The sequence below is a fragment of the Trichechus manatus genome, unplaced genomic scaffold (genome assembly GCF_000243295.1).
Source record: "Trichechus manatus latirostris isolate Lorelei unplaced genomic scaffold, TriManLat1.0 scaffold00014, whole genome shotgun sequence".
Taxonomy (NCBI): Eukaryota; Metazoa; Chordata; class Mammalia; order Sirenia; family Trichechidae; genus Trichechus; species Trichechus manatus.
The window spans coordinates 20,721,648-20,744,667 of NW_004443950.1; the positions used below are offsets into that span (position 1 = coordinate 20,721,648).

The 23,020-nt window shown below is 41.8% G+C and overlaps 1 long non-coding RNA gene across 10 annotated transcripts in view; it reads left to right on the forward strand.

Annotated features, from left to right (window-relative positions):
- Nucleotides 1-23,020, forward strand: part of LOC111819632 (uncharacterized) — a 203,601-nt gene that overhangs the window by 40,336 nt on the left and 140,245 nt on the right. The window contains exon 6 of one of the 10 annotated variants that reach the window (XR_002823219.1): nt 19,138-19,301. The exons of the other annotated variants lie outside the window; for them this stretch is intronic. This is a non-coding gene — a long non-coding RNA (uncharacterized LOC111819632). The remainder of the gene's footprint in view (nt 1-19,137; nt 19,302-23,020) is intronic. 10 annotated transcript variants of the gene reach the window in all.

Genomic DNA, 23,020 nt, shown 5'->3' on the forward strand with positions numbered 1-23,020 from the left:
GAAAATCAACTCAGAAACTATGAGCATTAATCACACAATTAAGAAATGTTTTTTTAAGTGCATACTTTGTATATGGTGCTGGAGATACAGTAATGAGCACAAGGAGTCTCTGCCCTCATGGAGCATGGATTCCAGCTAGGCAGACAGATGAGAGCAGGTTAGCCCATAAGGGTACACTAGAATGTCAGATATTGACAGAGGCTACAAAGAACATCATGCTTGGTCAAGTAGAGGGTCAGCGAAAAAGAGGAGGACCCTTAATGACATGGACTGACATAGTGGCCGCAACAATGGGCTCAAGCATAACAACCAGTGTGAGGATGGCTCAGAACCGGGCAGTGTTTCATTCTGTTGTACATAGCGTGGCCACGAGTCGGTACCGACTCGATGGCACCTAACAACAGCAAGAACACAAAGAAAAGCATGCAGGGAGGGCATCGGGAGTGATGGGGGTGCCACACTAGGAATACCCGGGGGGAAGAAGGTGCCAGCCAGGAGACAGCAGGCGCAAAGGTCCCAAGAGAGGAATTAGCGTGGGGCGTTTACATAAGAACGAGGAGCTGGTGAGCTCTGAGAGCACCCAGTGTGCAGGGACAGGGTTGGGGTGAGGGAGGAAATGAGTTCAGAGTCAGTTCCTGGTCAGATGGGTCAGATGGAAAGCTCTGGGTCTTCAAAACCCACTACCCTCGAGTCGATTCTGATCGATAGCCACACTGTAGGACAGAGTAGAACTGCCCTATAGGGTTTCCAAGGCTGTAAATCCTTACAGACGCAGACTGCCACATCTTTCTCTCTCGGAAGGGCTGGTGGGTTCGAACCGCCAACCTTTCTGTTAGCAGTGGAGAGCTTTAACTACTGCATTACCAGGGCCAAGGTTAGGACTGTGGTTTTTATTCTTGGGGTAGGTGAAGCACCAGAGAGTTGACAGCAGGGCAGAGTCCTGACCTATTTTATGTTTTAAAAGGACTCTCTTTTGATGAGAGGTAGCAGTAGATTTTTTTAATATACTGAATTGATGAAAATATAATTGGATTTTTTGTTCAATATGAACAAAAATATAACAACGAGGATCAAAATTAGCAAGAACTATGCAGGGCCTATATGTAGAAATATCCTTCACATCAGTGAGGGACTTAAGAAAACAGTCCCCCTTACGACATCATGGATGGCAAGACTCAGTCATGTCAGGATGCCATTTCTCTAAGTTACTTCTCAACTGTCACCAACGCCAGTCAAAGCCCTGAGGCCGTTCCTTCCTTTCCCCCTAAATCTGTGTTAATTTTTTATTCTCATTGATGGATGTAAGAAGACTCTGTCATATATTGCAAAATTTTCATTTTAAAACCTTGGTTTGTGGTGTCATTTGCATGAGAGAAAATTTTAAATTTTCAAGCGGTAAAAAAAATAAAATAAAACAAAAATTTTTTATGTGGTAAAAAGGAGCCCTGGTGGCATCGTGGTTAAGTGCTTGGCTGTTAACTGAAAGGTCAGCAGTGTGAGCCCACTGGCTGCTCAGAAGGAGAAAGAGGTGGCAGTCTACTTCCCTAAGGATTTACAGCCTTGGAAACCCTATGGGGGCAGTTCTACTTTGTCCTATAGGGTTGCTATGAGTCGGAATCAACTTGACGGCAATGGGTTTGGTTTTGGGTTCATGAGTGAAAGCTATCATTATTTTATAATATAATTTTAATTTTGTGTACTTTTCTACATTGAATTTGCTTAAAAATATATTTATTACTTAAATTTAGGAAAATTAATAGCTAAAATAGAAAAATGTTATCAGTTATCTTTAAGTGATGTCATTATAATGGTTTAAAAAAACTTTTTTTGTTTACTTATATATATTAGTGAACACGGATCGCAATTATGGTAAATGGAATAGGAGGCCAGTAAGAAGCAAAACTCATGGGATGGGACCAAAACTAAATTTAGAAAAATTCATAGTGCATCTGTTTTCATTATTAAAACTTAAAGTATAAACGTAAAGAAACTAAGTATCAAATGGAAGATATTAAAAAGGAAACTGCAAATTAAGTGTAGAAAAGAAAGGGAAATAAAATAGAGGTGAAAGCTTTAATATATATTAAACATTTAATATATTAATGAATAATATGTTGAATATGTATTGAAGTTTTTACATATATGTACATATATGTATATGCATGTGTGTATATATGTCTATATGCATATATATATACAGACTTAGAAAAATAAGCAGATTATAAATAGGTTATCAGTCAATGCTAATTTTTTTTCCTTTTTAAATTAACCAGTGAAAGAAGTGATTTTTGAGAGCAAAAATAAACATTTGTTTCTTTAAAACTATAAATTTCTTATGCATTTTTCAAGAAAATAAGGAAAAGAACTTCCCTCAATCATATAAAAGTTATGAGAAGAATGGGAGTAATCAAATCCTTTTAAAAATACTATTTTTACAACAAAAAAATTAGAGAATGTATACACGAATTGCTTGGTTTTAAGAAAAAGCCGTACTATTTTAAAAATCACTCAGGGTATAGGACTCTTGAACAAATAAATATAAGATAAAAATGTTTAAAAGTTATCAAAAGTTTACTTCCAACGAAAAGCAAACATACGATACTTTTATGAGTAATGTATCTTTTTTATATAAAAAGTTTCGGAGCATCGTAGTGCTTATAAACACTACCCAATTCATTTTAGGTAGCTCTGGCAACTCTAATACCAAAATCAGGCAAAGGTAGTTCATTAAAAGGGAAACTCACTTTTGAACATAATATTAAACTACTAAATAAAATATGATAAAAACAAATCTGGCAGTAGAATAAACGAGTAATATTCTCTGACTACATACGTTTTTTTCTTTCCATTAAGGAATTCAAGGATAGTTCAATATTGGGAACTCTATTAATATATTTAAATATCTAATAAGTCAAAAGAGAAAATTTATACACTTTTCCTATTTAAATGACTTAATAAAATTCAACACCCTTTCCTAAGAAACAGAATCCAAAATCAAATACCTATTAGTATGGCTACTAACCAAAGGGTCGGCAGTTTGAACCCACCAGCTGCTCCTTGGAAACCCTGTGGGGCAGCTCTACTCTGTCCATAGGGTTGCTGTGAGTCGGAATTGACTCAACAGCAACAGGTTTTTTGTTTTTTAATCAAGAAAGAGGCTCTCACTTCTAAATCAACAACTATATCACATTTTAGCATGAAAAACTAGAGATTCCTATAAAAATAAGAAAGGATTCTCAAAATTCTCAAAATATTTGACACAGTTCTTTAAATTCTGACCAATGAAATAAAACAGAATACAAGATAAAAGGACTGACTATTTGAAAGTGAATGGCAAAGTTATTGTCATTTACATGTGAAAGGATTGTCTGCCGGGAGAATAAACTGAAAAATTACTAGATTCTTAAGTAAGTTCAGAAATAAAGTGTGGTCAAAAGAAACACATAAATGAAAAGTTATAGCTTTTCTACATACCAGTGCTATAATGGTATAAAATATCTCATTCAGGATAGCACAATACCTACCATGCAGTTGACAGAAAATGAAAAAAATGTGCCATGCTCTTAAAAAAATAAAAAAACAAAACCAACAGTATGCAGTTACCGACTCTCTCTAAATGTATCTAGAAGTTTAATACAATCTAAATAAAAATATGAGTTGGAAGGGAGTAGTGATTTATAAAATTAATCTAAAACTTACCCAGAACTTTGGAAACACCAAGAACGTATTGAAAAAGCAGGATGAGGGGGACTCACCCCAATGGATGGGTAATGTACAATGACATACTTGTAGCTTTGTATATATTTAAACAGTTTGGTTTAATTGCAGGGATAGACAGATAAATCAGTGAAACAGTACAAAGAGAGCAGAAGCACACCCACGTAAATATGAGTTTCATGTAAGATAAATGTGGCGTTTCAAATCAGTGGGGAAAGTAGGGGAATCCAGTTAGTCAACTGGTCAATTTGCAGACGCTTTGGGAAAAAAAATCTTTACATCACAACATACATTAATAAATCCCCCATTGATAAAATATTTAGATATGAAATTTGAAACCATAGAAAGAGTTTAAGAAATACATGAATATTTATCTGACGTGATAATGTGGAAGTACTTTCTAAGAGTGTTTGTAAAGGCAGAATCCATTAAAGACTCATAGACGTTACTACCTCCAAACCACAAAATTCTCTAGGTTAAAGATGATCATAAACAAAGCTAAATGTTAGATTACAAACTGGAAGAACATTTTTGCAACAAAAGATAAGTGTTTAATATCATTTTTATGTAAGAGTGTTTACAAATCAACAATCAAATGATGAACATACTGAGGGAAAACAGGCACAAAAAATTAGCAGATAATTTTATAAAGAAGATTCACAAATGGCCAATGAATCAATGAATGTAAAGAAAAGCAAAGTTCGACCTCTGTAGAAGTTAGTTGTTGTCATTAAAAGGAATCGTTTATTTCATGTCTTTAGCTCAGCACCAGGAACATAGAAAGTTCTAAATAAATATTAGTTCTTTGTAATGTGATGATGATGATGATGATGGAGATGGTGGTGATAATGTTTCCTTTCAAATGAAGATACTATCAACTGGTTTATGAAATGGTGGTATAGGGATTATTTTGTTGGTGGAAGAATAAAATGACACATTTCTGAAGTGTGACTTTGTAACGCATAACCAAAGTGTTAAAAAAGCAAACTCCTTCTAATACGTTATTCTCATTCAGGTATTTATTCAAATGAGATCATTTTGTGTCTCTTCAAGGATTTATTTCCAGAATGTTCATTGCAGTGTTGATGATAATAAACCAAAAACCAAACCCATTGCCATTGAATTGATTCCAATTCATGTGACCCCATGTCTCACAGAGTAGAACTGAGCTCCATAGGGTTTTCTTGGCTGTGATTTTTATGGAAGCAGATCTCCAGGTCTTTCTTCTGTAGCACCACTGGGTGAGTTTGAACTGCCACCTTTCAATTAGTAGTCTAGTGCAAAGCGTATGCACCACCCAGGGACTTCCATTGACTATAGCGTTGTTGTTGTTGTCTGTCGTTGGGTTGATTCCAACTCTTAGACACCCTATAGGACAGGGTAGAACTGCCCCACAGGGTTTCCAAGGAGACGCTGGTGAATTCGAACTGCCGACCTTTTGGGTAGCGGCTGTAGCTCTTAACCACTACGCGACCAGGGTTTCCCACTGCGCCTAGTGACGATAAAATGAAGCATAGCGAGCATAAAATTGGGCACAATAGAAGGCTGGTTAAAGTAGAGAATATCCAAATGGTAGAAAATTGTTTGGTGATTAATGGTAATGTCATAGAAAATAATATACTGGCATGAACTCAGTCCCCATATATTAGGTGAAAATGGATATTATGGCTAAATCATGTGATACATGCATGCAAGAAACCTGTGTATGCATTTAAAAGTCATCAGTGTTTACCTCTGAATAGTGGGATTACGGGTGATTTTAATTTGTTCTGTGCGTATGTCTGTTTCAACATTTGGATAACGAGCAGCTAGTAATTTTGTAAGCAGAAAGAGAGAAACCCCGCCGGTAATTATCACTTTTCAATTACTACTAGAAGACGCCTGGGAATTTGGGAGCTGAGATCTGGGGCAAGAAATTAGGATTGGCCATGTAAGCTCCCCCTCCGACGGCCCTTAATTGACAGCCATGATCGGAAGCAGCTTGCTTGGCAGAGTGGCAGGAGCCATGCAGCTGCCCAGGTGCTGAAGAGGGTCAGGAAGCTTAATCAATCTGGGAGACATGACGTGCTTTGTGGTGGAGGAGCCGATGCATCCCTCTTCATCGACATTGTGTCAATAGGAGCAGAGACGTTTAGCTCTGTAAACACTGGGCTTGAGGAGCAGTGCCCTAAATGCTTAGCCAATAGATCAGGATTTAAGTACAGACCCACAGACTCTGAGCTGGAAGACAGTCTGGGGAGCATCTGGTCCAGTACCCACATCTCCAGGAGCCTTCCTTGTGATTTAAAGTTTGTCCTGCCCTCAGTGGTAGTCAGCTCTACATTCCCGGCTGTCCCAGCCATCTACTCCTGGACAGGGGACACAGCATTCAGCACACCCCTTTCTGCACGTGGCTGTTGCTACCTCAGAGTGTGGTGAAGGTCCACAGAGACATTTGGAGGAGATGGGTTCCCTTTGAAGGCTCTCCAGGGAAGTGGCCCCCAAGACAGGGTTGAAGACATGTGTCTTGGGTGATAGGGCAAATAAAACATTGGAATGTGCCACCCAGGCACCTATCCCTTCTGCTTCTTCCTCCCTTAGTTCAAGGCAACAGTTACATGCCAGGCTCTGTGCTGACTGGACACACCCAGCCTTGAGTCCTGACCCCAGTCCTGCTCTCAGCTACATACAGCCTGATCATGCCACTCTGTGTCTGAAAACCTTCAGTGACCTTCTATTGCCTTTAGGATGAAAGTCCTACAAAGTCCTCCATACTCCACCCAGGCTTAACTCTCCTGTAGGTCTCTAAATCTTCATCCTTCATCTCCCCCCTCTCCACAGCCAATCCGTCTTCATTAACTTGTTTAATACCTACTCATTTTTCCTTAAGGAAGCCTTCCTTGATTTTTTAAGACTTGATTAGGTCTCCTTGCCACATTATAGTGCCTCATGATAGCCTCAACCCCAAGGTTTAGCTTTGTAATTTCTCATTTTGTCTTTTTCTTTTATTTGACAGTTGCTCCTGTGATGGCATGTCTATCTTGGCCAGTACCGACTATGGTTGAGTACCTATATAGCAGGTACTCAGTTGGTGAACAAATGATTGAGTGAATGGTTGAACACCAAATGAGGAAGATACAGCCTCTCTTTGCAAGAAACTTCTGGGGGAGACAGGCTTATGAATGTGTCTTTAAGGGACAGCCATAGTAGAGGTGATGAATTAATTTGATCTCAAAGTGGGTGATTCTGATCACTTTCAGAGAGGAGGAGTGAGCGAACAGGTCCAGAAGGGTTGAACAGATGACTAGAGAGAGTTCTGTTAGGTTGGGCCCAGTGTGGAAGGCCTGGAGTCAAAACACACACCCAGCAGGAGAGAGCCCTGGAATGTGTTGCTGACGTTTCAGACTAAGCGGGCAGTTGCAGAGCTCCTATTGTGTGTCTGGCCCTGGCTGCAGTGAAGGTTTGGTGGGGCCAGTTCCCTCCCCTGTGCTGCAGCCTTGGTGCATGGCTGACCTCTTTAATGGCTTCCAAGAGCCAGGCGTGAGGATGCGGGCTGAGCTTGGGCAGTGGGAGCGTGAGGGCTGGGTGGCCTTGCCTGCCAGCAGCACCATATGCCCACCCCTTAGCCTATTCCAGTCATGTCTCTGGGCTGCCCAGCTGTCACTGTCATAATTACCACAGCCACGGCCGGGGGAGCATGTGGTTGTGGAGACTCTCTGGTCTCCTTAGAACTTTACTACTATTGTTATAGCTTATCAGGACATGGCCCTCCTTCTGTTGGTTTCTTGAAAACGGCTGTAATTCTCATCCATCTTGGGGCAGGCCAGCTGCTGCAGCGGCAGCTGTCAGGATAAGGACTCTGCGTGCTCCCTGACATGCCGGCCCTGACCTTGGGGAGGCAGCTCCAAGCCCAGTGCCTTTCTTGGTAGAGCATTTGGGCCATCTCTTTTCTCTTGAGTTGTACTTCATGCTCTGGCCCCGACCTGCTTGTCCATTGCCTTGTATCTATCCTGGACCACGGACTTCCCAAGCGAAGGGACATTCTATAGGCCACAAGTAGTCTTCCGCCATCAAAAGCTTTATTTTAGATTTTAAAATAAAGTTTTTTCTACATTATAAAAATCATAGACAATGTAATAAGAACAGATAATATGTGCTGACTGGTTACTATGTTCAAGGCATTATAATGAACACTTTACTGAAAAAAACTAAACCCATTGCCATCAAGTTAATTCTGACTCATTGCAACCCCGTGTATTACAGAGTGGAATTGTGCTCCATAAAGTTTTCTTGGCTGTAATCTTTATGGAAATGGGCCTTTCTTTTGTGGTGCTGCTGGGTAAGTTTGAACCTCGAACCTTTAAGTTAGTAGCTAATTCGAACCACTTGTGTCACCCAGGGACCTTTCGAAAAAACTCCTCGCCACTGAGTCGATTCTGACTCACAGAGACCACATAGGACAGAGCAGAACTGCCCCATAGGGTTTCCAAGGAAGAGCTGGTGGATTCAAACTGCTGACCTTTCAGTTAGCAGTCAAGCTCTTAACCACTGCACCACTAGGGCTCCCAGGGACCTTATAGCTCTATAAAACCAAAACCAAACTTGTTGCCATTGAGTTGATTCTGACTCGTAGTGACCCTATAAGGACCATCTGATTTATTACTCAGAATGGCATCATGAGCTAGGCACCGTGATTTCCATTTTGCAGATAAAGAACCCTTGTGCCAACCCAGTGCCACACAGCTAATGAGTGGGGGCTGGGATTCAAAACTAAAGAAGCCTGCTCTCAGGGTCCATGGACATACCTCATTTGAGAAAATTTGAAGAACAGAAAAGTAGACAAAAAATCATCAATAATTTCACATTTCAAATACAATTCATTATATATTTCATATATTTCCTTCAATTATTCTTTGTATTCACTATTTTTATAAAATTGTGATTACGTTGTGTAATTAATTCTGTCTTATTCTTTCAAAATTAATATTATCACATAAGCATTTTCTCATGGTTGTATAATCTCCATCCTGCGGGTTTGCTATTCTTTATTTTACTATTCCCCTTTCGTTTGTCATTGAGCTCTATCTAATTTCCCCCTAATCTAACTAACAAAGTAACACTGTGATGTGTATTTGTGTGTGCGTGTGATACTTACTAGACACCTGGCCTCTTGTTAAGGTTTGTACATATAGTGTTTAATTTATTCTTTGTGTAATCCGATGAGATAAGGAAATATCACCCACCTCCCCCCATTTTACAGATAAAGAAATTAAGGTTTCCAAAATTAAATAAATCACCCAAAGTTATACACCGGCAATGAGAAAAGCCAGAATTCAGACTGATGTCGTTTTGGCCAAGGCCCTGTTTTGGCCATTAGTATATACTTTGAGTATAAAACTATTTCCATATTATATTTGTTAGTTCATTTGTTTTTTGGATATAATTCCATAAGTGGAATTATTACAAAGTTGGAGAAATTTATCCTCCATTCCTGTTGACAAAGATGTCACCTTGAAGACTAAGGTGCACTTGACCCAAGCCATGGTGTTTTCAGTCACCTCATATGCATGCGAAAGCTGGACAATGAATAAGGAAAACCGAAGAAGAACCGACGCCTTTGAATTATGGTGTTGGCGAAGAATATTGGATATACCATTGACTGCCAGAAGAACGAATAAGTCTTTCTTGGAAGAAGTACAGCCAAAATGTTCCTTAGAAGCAAGGATGGCAAGACTATGTCTCACATACTTTGGACATGTTATCAGGAGGGACCAGGCCCTGGAGAAAGACATCATACTTGGTAAAGAGTCGGCAAAAAAGAAGAAGACCCTGAATGAGATGGATTGACACAGTGGCTACAACAATGGGCTCAAACATAACAATGATTGTGAGGATGGGACAGGACCCGGCTGTGTTTTGTTGTCTTGTATGTGGGGTCTCTATGAGTTGGAAATGACTCGATGGCACCCAACAACAACAACAGTTCTTATTGTGTCTTTTCCTTGCCAGCATTGGGTAGTATCATTGTATCATTGTAGGGTTATGAACAACCCCCAATTCTGAATGGTTTGGGACAACCCACATTTCTTTCTTGCTCATACTTAATGTCCACCATGTGCTAACTGGGCTCTGCTCCAGTTGTCCTCACTCTGGCCCAGCTGACTGAACAGTCTCCATTTGGAATGTTGCTTGGTCGCTGTTGCAGATGGAGAGAAAGCTCTGGGTCACTCCCACTGTGATCTGGTCTAGAAGTGACAAATGGCACTTCTTCTCCTAATTCATTGGCCAAAACTTGTCACATGGCCCCACTCACCACACAGAGCCAGGAAGTGCAGTCCTTCATGTGCTCATAAGGGACAGAGAGCAGGAAGTGCTCCAGCTTTTGGTGCAGGCCCCGAGGACTAACACGGTCATCAAAGTTGCTCATGTGATAGTTGAGAATACTAACACATTTTTGCTTTACTTGACGTTATTCTACCTGGTGAGCTTTAATATTTCTTCATATTTTCTTGGCCAGTTGTACTTCCTCTTTTGTAACTTATTTGTCCTATTCTTAGCCCATTTATCTGTGCTATCTTAGCGCTTTTCACAAATGCTTTCCTAATGTTGCCGTGTCTCTAAATGGGTCTTTGATGAATGAAAACACATGATGTCTCAAGAGTCAATTTCCCTCAGATATTTTTAAACTGACATATGTAAATCACTGTTTTAATGTACTTCCATTTCCTCAAAGAAGTGGCCCAGAATTTGTTTCAGGTTAAGAGTTCATTTATGTTAAGTTCAGCTTTTCAGGGAACCCATGAAGACTGACAGAGGGATTTCCTGAGTTTCAAGGGGTTTTGACACCCAGGCTTCAGTACCTTGGTGTCCTCTTGGGCTCCTTCCTCTCCCTGGCCCCACTCATCCCATTAGGCACTTTCCTGTTCCTGAAGTCCACCTTCTCCTTCCCATTCCCATTCCTATGTCCCCAGGTTCGGGGTAGGGAGGGACACCTGGACACCTTAAATAGCCTCCTAACTACTACCGTAGATGGGTTACCAGAAAAGAGGCCATTTGAACTATATCCTTACTCCCCACAAAACCCTTGCCCAGTGGGGCCCATTTACTATGGACGTACCCCACAGAAGTTTAGGTGGGACACCAATGAACCTTTTTTATAGTTATGAATTGATTTTTTATGTTTACTAGGAAATAATGATCTAGCATATTAAACTGCGTATTAACAGATGTTACTGCTTACAATAAGGCTATGAGCAGAAGTGATTCAACCTAGAAACTTATAGGAAACTATTAAGTTGTTAATATTACAGGGAGTACATGGATTTGGCAAAGATAATGGGAGAGTTTATAAATAACTGAAGTTTGGGAAAGACCGCTCTACAGGCTAACATCCAAACTTTACAGTGTGAAGCCGCATGTCTTCATGAGCCAGCCCCAAACTAGCTTCCTAGCCCTCTGCTGTACTTCCCCCACGCACACACCACTTCCCTGTGCCTTTTGTTGTCATTGTTAGTTGCCATGGAGTGGGCTGCAACTCATGGCAACAGTATGTGTAACAGAATGAAACGTTGCCCAGTGTTGCGCCATCTTCTTGATTACTGGTATGTCTGAGCCCATTGTTGTGGCTGTTGTGGTAATCCATCTTGTTGCGGGTTTCTCGCATTTTCATGGGCTCTCTACCAAACATCATGTCCTTTCCTAGCAATTGGTCTTTCCTGATGGCGTGTTCAAAGTACGTGAGTCAAAGCCTCTCCAGCCTCCCTTCTAAGGAGCATTCTGGTTGTATGCCTTCTAAAACTGTTTATTTGTTCTTTTGGCAGTCTGAGATATATTCTATGTTCTTTGCCAATACAACAGTTCAAACCCATCAATTCTTCTTCTGTCTTCGTTTTTCGTTATCTAACTTTCACATGCATATAAGACAATTGAAAAGAGCATGGCTTGGGTCAGATGCACCTTAGTCGTCAAAGTGACTTCCAATCTGTCAGTTTGTTGCACTGTGGTGGCTTGATATTGCTATGGTGCTGGAAGCTATGCCACTGGTATTTCAAATATCAGCAGAGCCTCACATGGTGGACAGGTTTCAGCAAAACTTTCGGACTAAGGTTAGGAAGAAAAGCCTGGCAATCTACTCTCAAAAATTAGCCTATAAAAACCCTATGAATTACAATGGAATTTCCTATGCCTAGAAGTTGTAAATACTGATCTCCTCTTAAGGCGTCTCTGTTGTTGTCCCTGGTAAAGGCAGATCACTTCTACTTATCGTTTTTCGCATCCTGGCTCACTTTTTATTTTGTATTTTCTTTAATCATTCAAGACTCTTACTTTCCCTTCTGGATATTCATTTGGAAGCATAGCCTAAGCTTTGTTTCGGTGGCCAGCTTTAGCCTACATAAGGTGCTTTCCTACCTACTTAGAAACTTTCTTTGTATTTATGATCTAATTGGCTCCTCCCAACAGCCCTGTGAGCTAAGCATCTCTATTTTACAGTTGAATGACCTGAGGCTCGAACATTGTCCAGTGCCATTCACCTAGTAATTGCAGGGATTCAAACTGTGGAACATGACCTAAAAATCCATGCTCTTCCCATTCTACTGCATGGTTCCTTCTGCTTCTCCACAGTGCCTAGCATGGTGCCTGTATATAGTAGGTGCTCAATAAAGGTTTGTAGTTTGAATGAACTATTGTTGTTTGTCATCGAGTTGATTCTGACTTCTAGAGACTCTATATGACAGAGTAGAACTGCCCCATAGAGTCTCCTGGGAATTATGTTGGTGAAGAATATTGAATATACCATGGATTGCCAGAAGAACGAACAAATCTGTATTGGAAGAAGTACAGCCAGAATGCTCCTTAGAAGCAAGGATGGCAAGACTTTGTCTCACGTACTTTGGACGTGTTGTCAGGAGGGACCAGTCCCTGGAGAAGGATATCATGCTTAGTAGAGTAGAAGGTCAGCGAAAGGGAGGAAGACACTCAATGCGATAGATTGACACAGTGGCTGCAACAATGGGCTCAAGCATAACAAAGATTTGAGGTCAGGGCAAGACCAGGCAGTGGTTCGTTCTGTTGTACAGAGGGTCACAATGAGTTGGCGCCAACTCGATGGCACCTAACAACAACAAAAACAATCTTGATGGGAGCAAGTCACCGGGTCTTTTCTCCTACAGAGCCACAGGTGGCTTTGAGCTGCCCACCTTTTGCTTAGCAGCTGAGTGCTTGACCACTGTGCCACCAGGGATCCTTGAATGAACTATTAGCACGTTCCTATTTCTGTGACTTTTTCTCACTTCAAACATGACAACACTCCCACCAACTAATTTTGAGACACTTAATGTACCGAGGATTGGTAACTGTTGGGCTGTTACCTGAAGTTTGAAAACCCATGCATTTCTTGGTGTCCTCCCCAGTGTGTTACTATTGAGCAATGATGCTCTTTCCACCTCCCTGGGGACCCATCAGAGAGTGGCTCTTTGGAGAGAAGAAAAAAAGAAAAGCATCTCCATCAAAATAAACATGGATTGACTGGAGATATAGGAGGGGCAGAATGATGTTTTAAAAGCAGTGTTCTGGATTTTGGCTGAAAACCACTTGAATGGGTTCAGCCTACGTACTCATAGATAGCCAGGAGCACCATTTATACTTATTTGGAAGACAGAACGTTGAAGAATTAATTAATTTTTAAAAATGTGAATATCTTTTTTAACCCACTGATGCCTTCCAAACCAACAGAGCCATGCTAGGTGCTTAGAATCAGTAATTTAGGGTGCACTTTTATGGACAGAAATGATGTACTACAAAGACTAGGGAATGCAGGTGAATTACATTCTACTCTGGGCTTTGCCACTCACTCCTGTGAGTACAGAGTAAGTATCCAGCTGGAGATGCACTTAGCTGATAAAAGGAGGAGAGGAAAGATAGACCCGGCAACCTAGCCAGCATGTACCTACAGGAGCTCAGGAATATGCAAGGGCTTGGATTCTGAGGGTGGTTGATTCAGGAGGCCAGATTAGAATGTAAGATAAGGGAGGGTTTTTCAATTTTAGAGCACTCTCTCAGGCTACAGAGTTTAACATCCTGAGAAAGACCACAGGAAATGGGAAAAACAAAACCCAACAAAACCAATAGGTCACTCTAAGTTGGGTTGAAATGCCAGATTTTTCATGGAAAATTATAGAAGAAAGGATTTTAAAAAATCAGAGGAATGGGCATACCAAGGGCATGTATCATGTCAGACTGGTAAACCTTCGAGGGGATTACGTTCCATGGGAAAAACCGGAAGACACACAATTTACCAAGGCCATCAGGGATGTACTGGCGGGAAGGGCACCAGAACCACTAAGAAATTCAGTGGTGACACTGCTCTGTGGGCCAGGATAGGCTCTAGGAGAGGTCTTTTAGAACTAGACCCATTGATAACAATGGGGTGATAGCAACCCTCAAAACAATAGAGGTCAGACGGCAGTGCATACCCATCAGAAAGTCAGGTAGATGGAATTATTATAATGAGTAGGCACAGTGGAAGGGCATCCAGGTTGGCCTGCCCCACAGCAGATACAGATATGATTAACAGAACCTGACTGTCCTGAGGGGTAGCCAACAAGGCTACTATTCAATGTGTTCCCTCAAAAAAATCAAGCATGATTGATCAGGAGGCCAAAGGCAATTGCCTGAATAAAATGATACAATTCTATGCTCAGTTTTTGGACCTGGAACTCTTGAACCAAAGAAAAGGAAGGATGCTTAAGCACTGTGACAAGTGTACCTGGTTATGGATCCCTCAGTCTTTCCCCAGAGGGAATTTTAACTATAAAGGTAGCTATGTTCTGGAAAAAGGGGAATAGCTACATACGTCAAGTAATGTTGGACATAGAGTCTGAGTTGACATTGATACTTGGGGGCCTAAAGTGTCTTCATGGCCTTTCTATGTGAGTGGGACTATATAGGACTAGGAAAAAAATGGAGTCTTGGCCAAAGACCACTCACCCAGTAGTCATTTCCCTGATCTCTGAATGCATAATCAGAATAAACATATTTGGTATTTGGCACAAACACCATGTTGGGCCCTTGGACTGTAAGGTAAGGGCTATCATAGTGGGGAAAACCAAGGGGAAGACTCTAAAGCTGTTCTCCCCCCACCTCAACTGCTGCCATGATAGTAAGCACAATATTCTATCTCAAGGGAAGGGGGTTATGGAAATTAGTTCTGCTCTTAAAGATCTAAAGGATGTTGCAGGGGTGCTTGTTTGCATCGTATCTCCATTTAATTCAGCAGTCCAGCTCCTGTAAAAACTAGGTAGATCCTGGAAAGTGACAGTGGACTACCATAAACTTAACTGTGCGGTAGCCCTGATCACAGCTGCTGTGCCAGATGTGGTATCTTTGCTAGAACAGATTAACATGGCCACAAGTACGTGGCATGCAGCCATTGACTTGGCAAATGTATTTTCTATCCCTATCATTAATAATCAGGAATAGTTTTCATTCACACGGACTAGACGAGAATATGCATTTATAGTTTTGCCCCAAGGATATGTTGACTTCCTTGTCTGTGTCATAATACAGTTCCAAGTAATCTCCCCCGTCCTTCAGTGCATCACATTAATCCATTTTATCAAGTGTATGCTAATTGGACTAGATGAACAGGAGGACTCTAGCACGTTGGAGACCTTGGTAAGACATATGTGGTCCCGAGGATGGAAGATAAACTCCATGAAGATCTGAGGACCTGCTACAACAGTAAACATTTTAGGGATTCAGTGGTTAAGGGCATGTCACAATATTCTATCCAAAGTAAAGGAGAAATTATTACTTGATTCTCCCACCATGAAAAAGGAAGCACCATGCCTGGTAGACTCTGGGTTCTGTGGGCAGCGTAATCTACACCTGGGAATACTGCTCTGACCCATATACCAGGTGACATGAAAGGCTGCCAGATTTGAATGGTGTCTAGAACAAGAAAGGACTCTGTCACAGGTCCTGGCTACAGACCTGCCACTTGGGCTGCATAACGCCACAGACCCAGTAGAATTAGAGGTATCCATGACGGGAAAATGTGCCATGTGGAGCTTATGGTGAGCTTCAGTGCGGAAATCACAAGCAGTCCCTGAGGGTTCTGGTTCAAAGCAATACCATCTGCTGGGGAGAATTATACACCATTTGCAAAACAACTCCTGGTTGTGCTATGGACTGTGGGAGAGAAGAAGCATCTGGCCACGGGCACCAAGTGACTACGTGGCCAGAACAGCCCATCGTGACCTCACTAGAATAAGGCAAAGAGGCACTGTAGATCAGAAATTATATTCCTGGGTAGACATGGCAGGCCATAGTTCTCTGATCTCTTAACCCACTTTATTTTGCTACAGCTCAGGCTCTTTTCTACTTTTTAGGCTGCCTTATCCTCAGCCTGGTGGAGAGGGGGCTGTTGGGGATAATAATGTGTTGAGGTTACTCAATGAGAGGAAATGAACATGGACAAGAAAGGGGTTTCCTGCCCTGAAGAGATTCCGTCCTGACGACCCAGGGTTAAGGAGATGAGTAGACCAGATCATAATGGCAAAGGCGTAAAACGAGACAGGATACACTAATTATGTGTCAAGAGGCAATAGCCTGACTCAGCTAGGGTTGGGGTAGAATAAAGCTTGATCTCTTGGGTGAGAGGGATAGAAAGAGAAGAAGAGGAGAGATGTAGAGAGGGGCCTTCCAAGGGAGCATGGAGGCAGCCTCAGCCATGACTGGAAAAGGACCTTGGAGCAACGTTAACCCAACAGTCATATTCTGGTCAATTGTGGATAATATCAGGACCTTTGTGGGATGGGCAGAGGCCAGGGATCTTTCTAGCTACTGCAGGGGCTCACCTGCATGGCTGCACCCATGGTTTTGTTCTCAGCCCCTTACAAAATGTCAGTTTTTGAACTGGACCAGCTGGACTGTGCAGGGACTATATTTATGCATGTCCTGAAGGTTCTGAGTTTGAATAATTGACTATGCTTTGCAAAGCAACACTTCGGCTTTGGCCTGTAAGAAATTCATGCAAGACTGCAACTATCCAACTTAGCTTAACATTGCCTACCTGAGGAAAATGTGCTCTTTTAATTAGCAGTGTGCATGAATCTATCTGGTGTATGGGTGCAGTTAATAACAGAGCCGTTCAGAGTACTGGGCAAAGCTTCTATAAGGGGCTTAAAATATGGAACGTTGCTGCCAGAGACCTTCCCAGATCTTGGCTGCATGGACGGAGATTGGGCTGTGCTCACAATGTGTGGCGATGCATAAATATTAGCCTTAAATAACTGCGAATACCTTGTTTCCTAAAAAGATTAGTGGCTCTTCCCTGTGTGATAAATTGTTTGAGTTACAGTGCAGACCTGTCTTCCCACTGTATTATCCCAAAGCCCTTTAAATAACCCAGCCCAAATTAGGCTCAGCAAGCTGTGGGGAACCCTTGGGCAAGCTGGAGGCAGAGAAGTGTACTTTGTGTTCATCCTTGTTCTGTTTCTACTGTTTCCTCTCGTACTTTTATTTCACTGTGATCTTAGTCTTTTTCTCTGATTCATTCTCTCTCTCTTCCCCTTTCTATTTCCTTCTGAATGTCTGACTTCTCTCTCCCCATCTCTATGGAAAAATAATAACAGCTAACTTTTATTCATTATACTAGATGCTTAAAATTAGTGAAGTTCTAAGTCCTTTACTCTTATTATCTCATTTACTTCTAACAGCAATCTTGTGAGGTAGTCACTTTGACTGTACCTACTAAGTAAATGAGTTAACCGAGGCACATAGAGGTTAAGTAACTTGCTCAAGGTCACACAGCTAGTAAGAAGTGGAGTCAAACCTTGACCTCGGGTCTGTCTGACCTCCCAGCCTGTGCCCTTAGCCTCTGTCTGCTGCTGCTGTGCTCAAAGAAGTCAGGGCCCCAGAGGTACCTCTGGGAGTGCAGAACTTCTTGCTCCCCACTGTTCCTCTATGGCACCCCCTGTGATAGGTAAAGAAACTTCTGCTTCATTCTGAAGGCACATTTTGGGGACAACCTAGATATTCAGACTCCCCAGATGACGTAGCAGGGTCCATACACCACCCCACCACCTCATTACAAGCAAGGAAAGGGAATTGGAGGAATTACTGCTGAGGGAGATGGGCTTCAGCCCACAGTCAGCCCTGGTTGCTGCCCTTTGGGAAGCATCTGCAGGGGTGGCTTCCCTCTGCTCTACTCTGTGGCCCGTGGGTACCCGAGGGAGATAATGGGCAACATGTTTGGTCTTAAAGAGATACGTCCTTGAGCTTCTAAAACTTTGGGATCAGCCGGCCATGGGATTCCCCTTCGCCAGCTGGGCAACAGCATATTCATCAGTTTGTCAGTTGAGTTGTTCATTGGATTGTTTTCAGTATTGGGTTATTATGGGAACAATGTTCCTATAAAAGTAGAGAGATATCTTACTTTTTCTTTTCTTGCTTTTACAATCAACTTTATTAAAATAAATACATACAATAAAAATGCACAGATTTTAAGTGCACTGTTTGATAAACTTTGACACATGAACACACCATGTAGTCAATACCCCACTCTAGACATAGACCATTTCTGCCTCCCCCCACCCTTTGAAAGTGCTGTCATGCCCCTCTCTGCTCCATCTCTGCACTCTCCCCCAGGCAACCACTCATCTGAGTTCTGTCATCATAGCTTACTTTTTGCCTGCTGTAGCACTTCGTGTGAACGGAATCATACTATGTCTGACTTAACATGATAGTTTTGAGATTCTCCCATGTTGCTTTTTTCAGTTTTTATTTCTGAATAGTACTTATTGTGTCACTATAAAACAATTTGTTTATCTATTTTTCAGTTGATGGATATTGAATTGTTTTGCGTACTTGGTTATAATGGGAATAATGCTGCTACAGACATTTATGTACAAATCTTTTCATAGACACGTTTTCGTTTCTTTTGGGTAAATTACTAGGAGTGAAATTTCCTGGGTCAAATCGTAAGTGTTGGTTTAACTTTATAAGATTATGCCAACTAGGTTTCCAAAGTGTTTCATTTTACTTTTTCAACTATTCCATTTTACATTTCCAGAGTTCTAGTTGCTCCACATCCTTGTAGATATTTGGGATTGTCAGTCTTTTCAATTTTAGCTATTATACTAGGTATAAAATGGCATCCATTACAGTTTTAATTTGCATTTACCTGACTAATGATGTTGAACATCTTTTCATATGCTTATTGATGAATCCTGTACCTTTTTTTTTTTTTTTTTTGTTCTGTTTTGTTTTGTGAAGTGTCCATTCAAGTCCTGTGTCTATTTTGGAATTTTGTTAGTATTGATTTGTAGGAGTTCTTTACATATTCTGGAATCAAGTCATTTGTCAGATATATACACTGTACATATTTCTTCCCAGGCTGTTGCTTGCAGTCTCATTTTCTTAATGGTGTGTTTTTTGAAGGGGCAGTTTGATTCCTGACCTTGCAAGACTGTTCCTGCAGCATGAATATTGAGGACTTGGGTAACTGAAATGTATGTCTCTGATGATTTCCATTTATTGGAACTAGGGCCTGGGGCTGAGTGGTCCAAAGGCCAGCAGTGGCTGCTGATGACTCATAGGGACAGGTAAGATATCCCCTTGCTGAATCCTAGAAATATTTCAGAAGGCAGGGGACATTTTTGAGAACTTTGCAAGAGACTAGAGTTACTGCATGAGCAGGTGAGGGATTGACAGGAGACAGATTCTGCAATTCATCTCAATGGAACCTCACGGTTTCCCACAAGTTGAAACCTGGAAGCACCCTGTCCACCATGGGTGACCCTGCTGGTATTTGAAATACCAGTGGCATACTTTCCAGCATTGTAGCAACGCACAAGCCACCACAGTACAACAAACTGGCAGACACAGGAGGTGGGGGTGGGGTAGATGATACCACTGTCATCTTTTCCCTCCAGGCTCAGTGTTCTTAGTTCCTGAAGCCCATCCTTGGTGGCCCTAATTTCCAGACCTCTTGCTTGCTCTCTCCACAGAACTCCCTTGGTTCAGCTTCAGTTTCTCAGCTGAGGTGGCTAGAGATGAGCACAACCCCCCAAGAACTGTGGGCTTTGCTGTGGGGTTGTTGTAAGGCTCATGGAGCAGGCGCAGTGCAGACTTGCCTTCTGAGTCGGGAGCCTACCTGCCTTGCTCACCAGTTATCCACTGAGCACCCGCCCTTGCCAAGGAAAAGACCAGAGGCAACAGGCAGAGCTGTGGGCACAGCAGAGAGGCTCCTTGTCCCTTCCCCAAATGCAGCCCTCCAGCTTCTGTTTTAGTGAATTGCACAGGCCACGTAAAATAAACAACTAAATGAGCATCATTTGTGTGCATTTCTCTGAAGGAAATAAGTAAGAGGAATGTGATACAGAGAAATGAGTGAGGCACCTTACATAGGATAGGGTGGTCAGCCACAATTTACCTCTCAGCTGTGACCTGAGAATTATATCTGCTGGGAGCAGAGTGTTCCAGGCAGGGGGAGTGCCATTTGCAATGCAATCGGTTAGAAATGCCCACTGATCATTCCAGAGTACCAGAGCTAGTAGCCATCCTGTTATTTCTGACTCATGGCGACCCCATGAGTGTCAGAGTAGAACTGTACTCTGCAGGGTTTTCAATGGTTGATCTTTCAGAAGTAGATGGCCAGGCCTTTCTTTGAGGCACCTCTGGGTGGACTCGAACCTCCAACTTTTCAGTTAGTAGCTGAGTGCATTAACCTTTTGCACTACCCAGGGACTCCCATTCGAGAATAGACATCATTTAAGCTGTTAGATGTAGAAGCCTGGAAGGTCTGAGCTGGGGATTTCAATTTAGAAGTCCTCAGCACAGAGCTATGATTTAGTGTTCTGGGGCTGGATGAAATTCTAGGGTGAGAGTATGGAGAAGAAATGGAGACAGCAACCCAGACAGAATCCTGGTGCATATAAGTGTTATTTTAGAGCTTGACTAGATAAGGAACAAGGGAAGGAGACAGAGAAGAGCAGCAAGGGATGCAGGAGGGAAGGCTCAAGAGATGTACACACCACAGTTGAACACTTCAGAAAGAGCACTTTAGTCACCTGTGTGCCTGTGCTTCACCCAAGAGTGGGGGAGCGAGAGCACTCACCTTGGGCCAGTCTCACACCCACATTCCCACCACCAGACCTTCTCAGTTATTGGTCCACTCTTGGTCAAATGTTTCCTGAGGAACGTGGGATATGATGTCAGAGAGTTCATTATTTTCAGCCTCAGAGGAAGAGACACACACGTCCCACCCCTTCAGCAATGATTTCCCCAAGTTGGACACCTGAGGGTAAGCAAAGGGCTGACTTGCTTTGCTTCTGACCCTTACCCTTCATTTGTTTTCCTAAAGCCCCTTGCCAGTCCCCACCCCCTTCACAGCTTCTCTCCCAGAGAGGGTTTTGATTAAGGGCTTTCTTGGTGAGAGCAAAGCATCACATTTCCTTGATTTGAAAACTTCTCTCCTTGTCTCTGCACTTAAGAGTTTCTAAGAATCCATTACATACAGCGTCGGCCCACCACTTTCATTAACAAGATATGAGAGGTTTTTATCAGCAGGTAGAAGGAGAGAGCTAAACATTAAGCATGCAAATCAGTTACATTGTTTGTAGTATCACAGGGAAACCACTAAAAGATTCAGAAGCAGGTGCCAAATGGTGAAGAGAGGCAATGAAGGAACTGTGGACAACTGTTCAAGCCCTCCAATCCCACATCTGACACCTAGTCAGGCCACGTGGAAAGGGGTTTTCCCATAACATCCTCTGTACATGTAAATCCTGACTGTCTGGACTTGGAAACAAGTGCTTTAACCTTGAAAGATTAAAATATTTTCATGCAATCAGTAAATTCTGTTATTAAATGTTACAGCGGCTAAATTAAATAAGAATAACTAGTATTTCAAAATTCTCCACATCTTATAATTAGACCAGCCTTTAAAAAATATTCCAAGTTAAGGAACATTAGAATGTATTCCACAACATGGAGACAGCCTGATAAAAAAACATTATTCTTAGATTTACAATTAATTACCCTTATGTCTATACCTTGCATTCAATTTGCATATCTTAAAAGTGCTGTAAATTTCACAGGCCTCCTTGTTATTTAAGATCATTTCGCTTAGTAAAAGTTTCTTCTGCGATAACTTTCTTTTGGTTATGTGGTTGTGCGGTCAATAAATCTGGCTTTACTTCGCTCTCCGATGTTATAATTTTTCTTTTTGTGTGTGTGTTTTTCATTATTGGGCTTCTTGTTCCCTCTGCCCTCTCATTTATTATTCCCCCAAAGAACCAACAGATAGAGGAGCTGACTGGAAGACGAAGTGAGTGGTCAGAGCATGAGATGTTATCTTTTTCCCACTACGCCTTGGTACTGGGTGTCTGACATGTTCTATACATCTTTCCGATGCCAACCTCATTAAACAAATACCACTTGAAGTATAGCTCTCAAGAAATGAAATTTCAGCAACAAATTTTTTATTGGCCTGTTTGGTGTGTTCTGCCCCTTCACTTGGCCCACCTTCTCTCCCTCTTCCCCTCCCTTTCTGAGCCCCTCACCCCCAAAGTGAGCTACGGCATTGGGATTTCTTATTGCAGTTTTGTGTGGCCACCACTATCTTCATAACATTTCATTTGCCTGAGTCTTTATGCTAGTTGTGAACGGTATATTTTAAAAAGAGCGCATTGGATTTCCTAAATTATTCATGAGGCACCATTAGCAGTGTACAAGGCATTGTATATTTTATAGACTGTTTACCTTGGGCAGCCACACGTGTAGCATGTTTGTGGATCCACACCTGCCTTCTGTTGCGTATATGCTGTCATGCCTTGTGCTTTCAGAGGCTCCCTCGTAGAAAAGTGCTCTCTGAGGGAAGCCAGGGTCACTGTGCACCCTTCGGAGGAGAAGGGCCCATGTCCTTGTGCTTTCACAGAATTGTAAATAGCACCTGGATTCTGCTACAACCAGCTGAAATGACTAAAAAATAAAAATAAAAAAAGTATGTTTCAACAAAAAGACACCTATAGTTTAATAAGAACTTTTTTTTTTTTTTAACTCACTAACACAGTTAGAACTAGCGTCACCAGTGTGTGGAATTTTGAGTTGCTGTTGTTCCGTTTTTTAAATGTATTTTATTGCCATCATTGACTAAACCTGGGCTAATACTTCACTTTGAAACTGAGTTAATTGTATAGCATAGGAGTATGTGGTACCATGCAGTATAGATTCTGTCTTAGGAGGGTTTGGCGCAGAAAATCACCACCTGGTGTGTGGGAGCATGAGCCTTGTGCCTCTGGAGAAATGAAGAGAACAAATA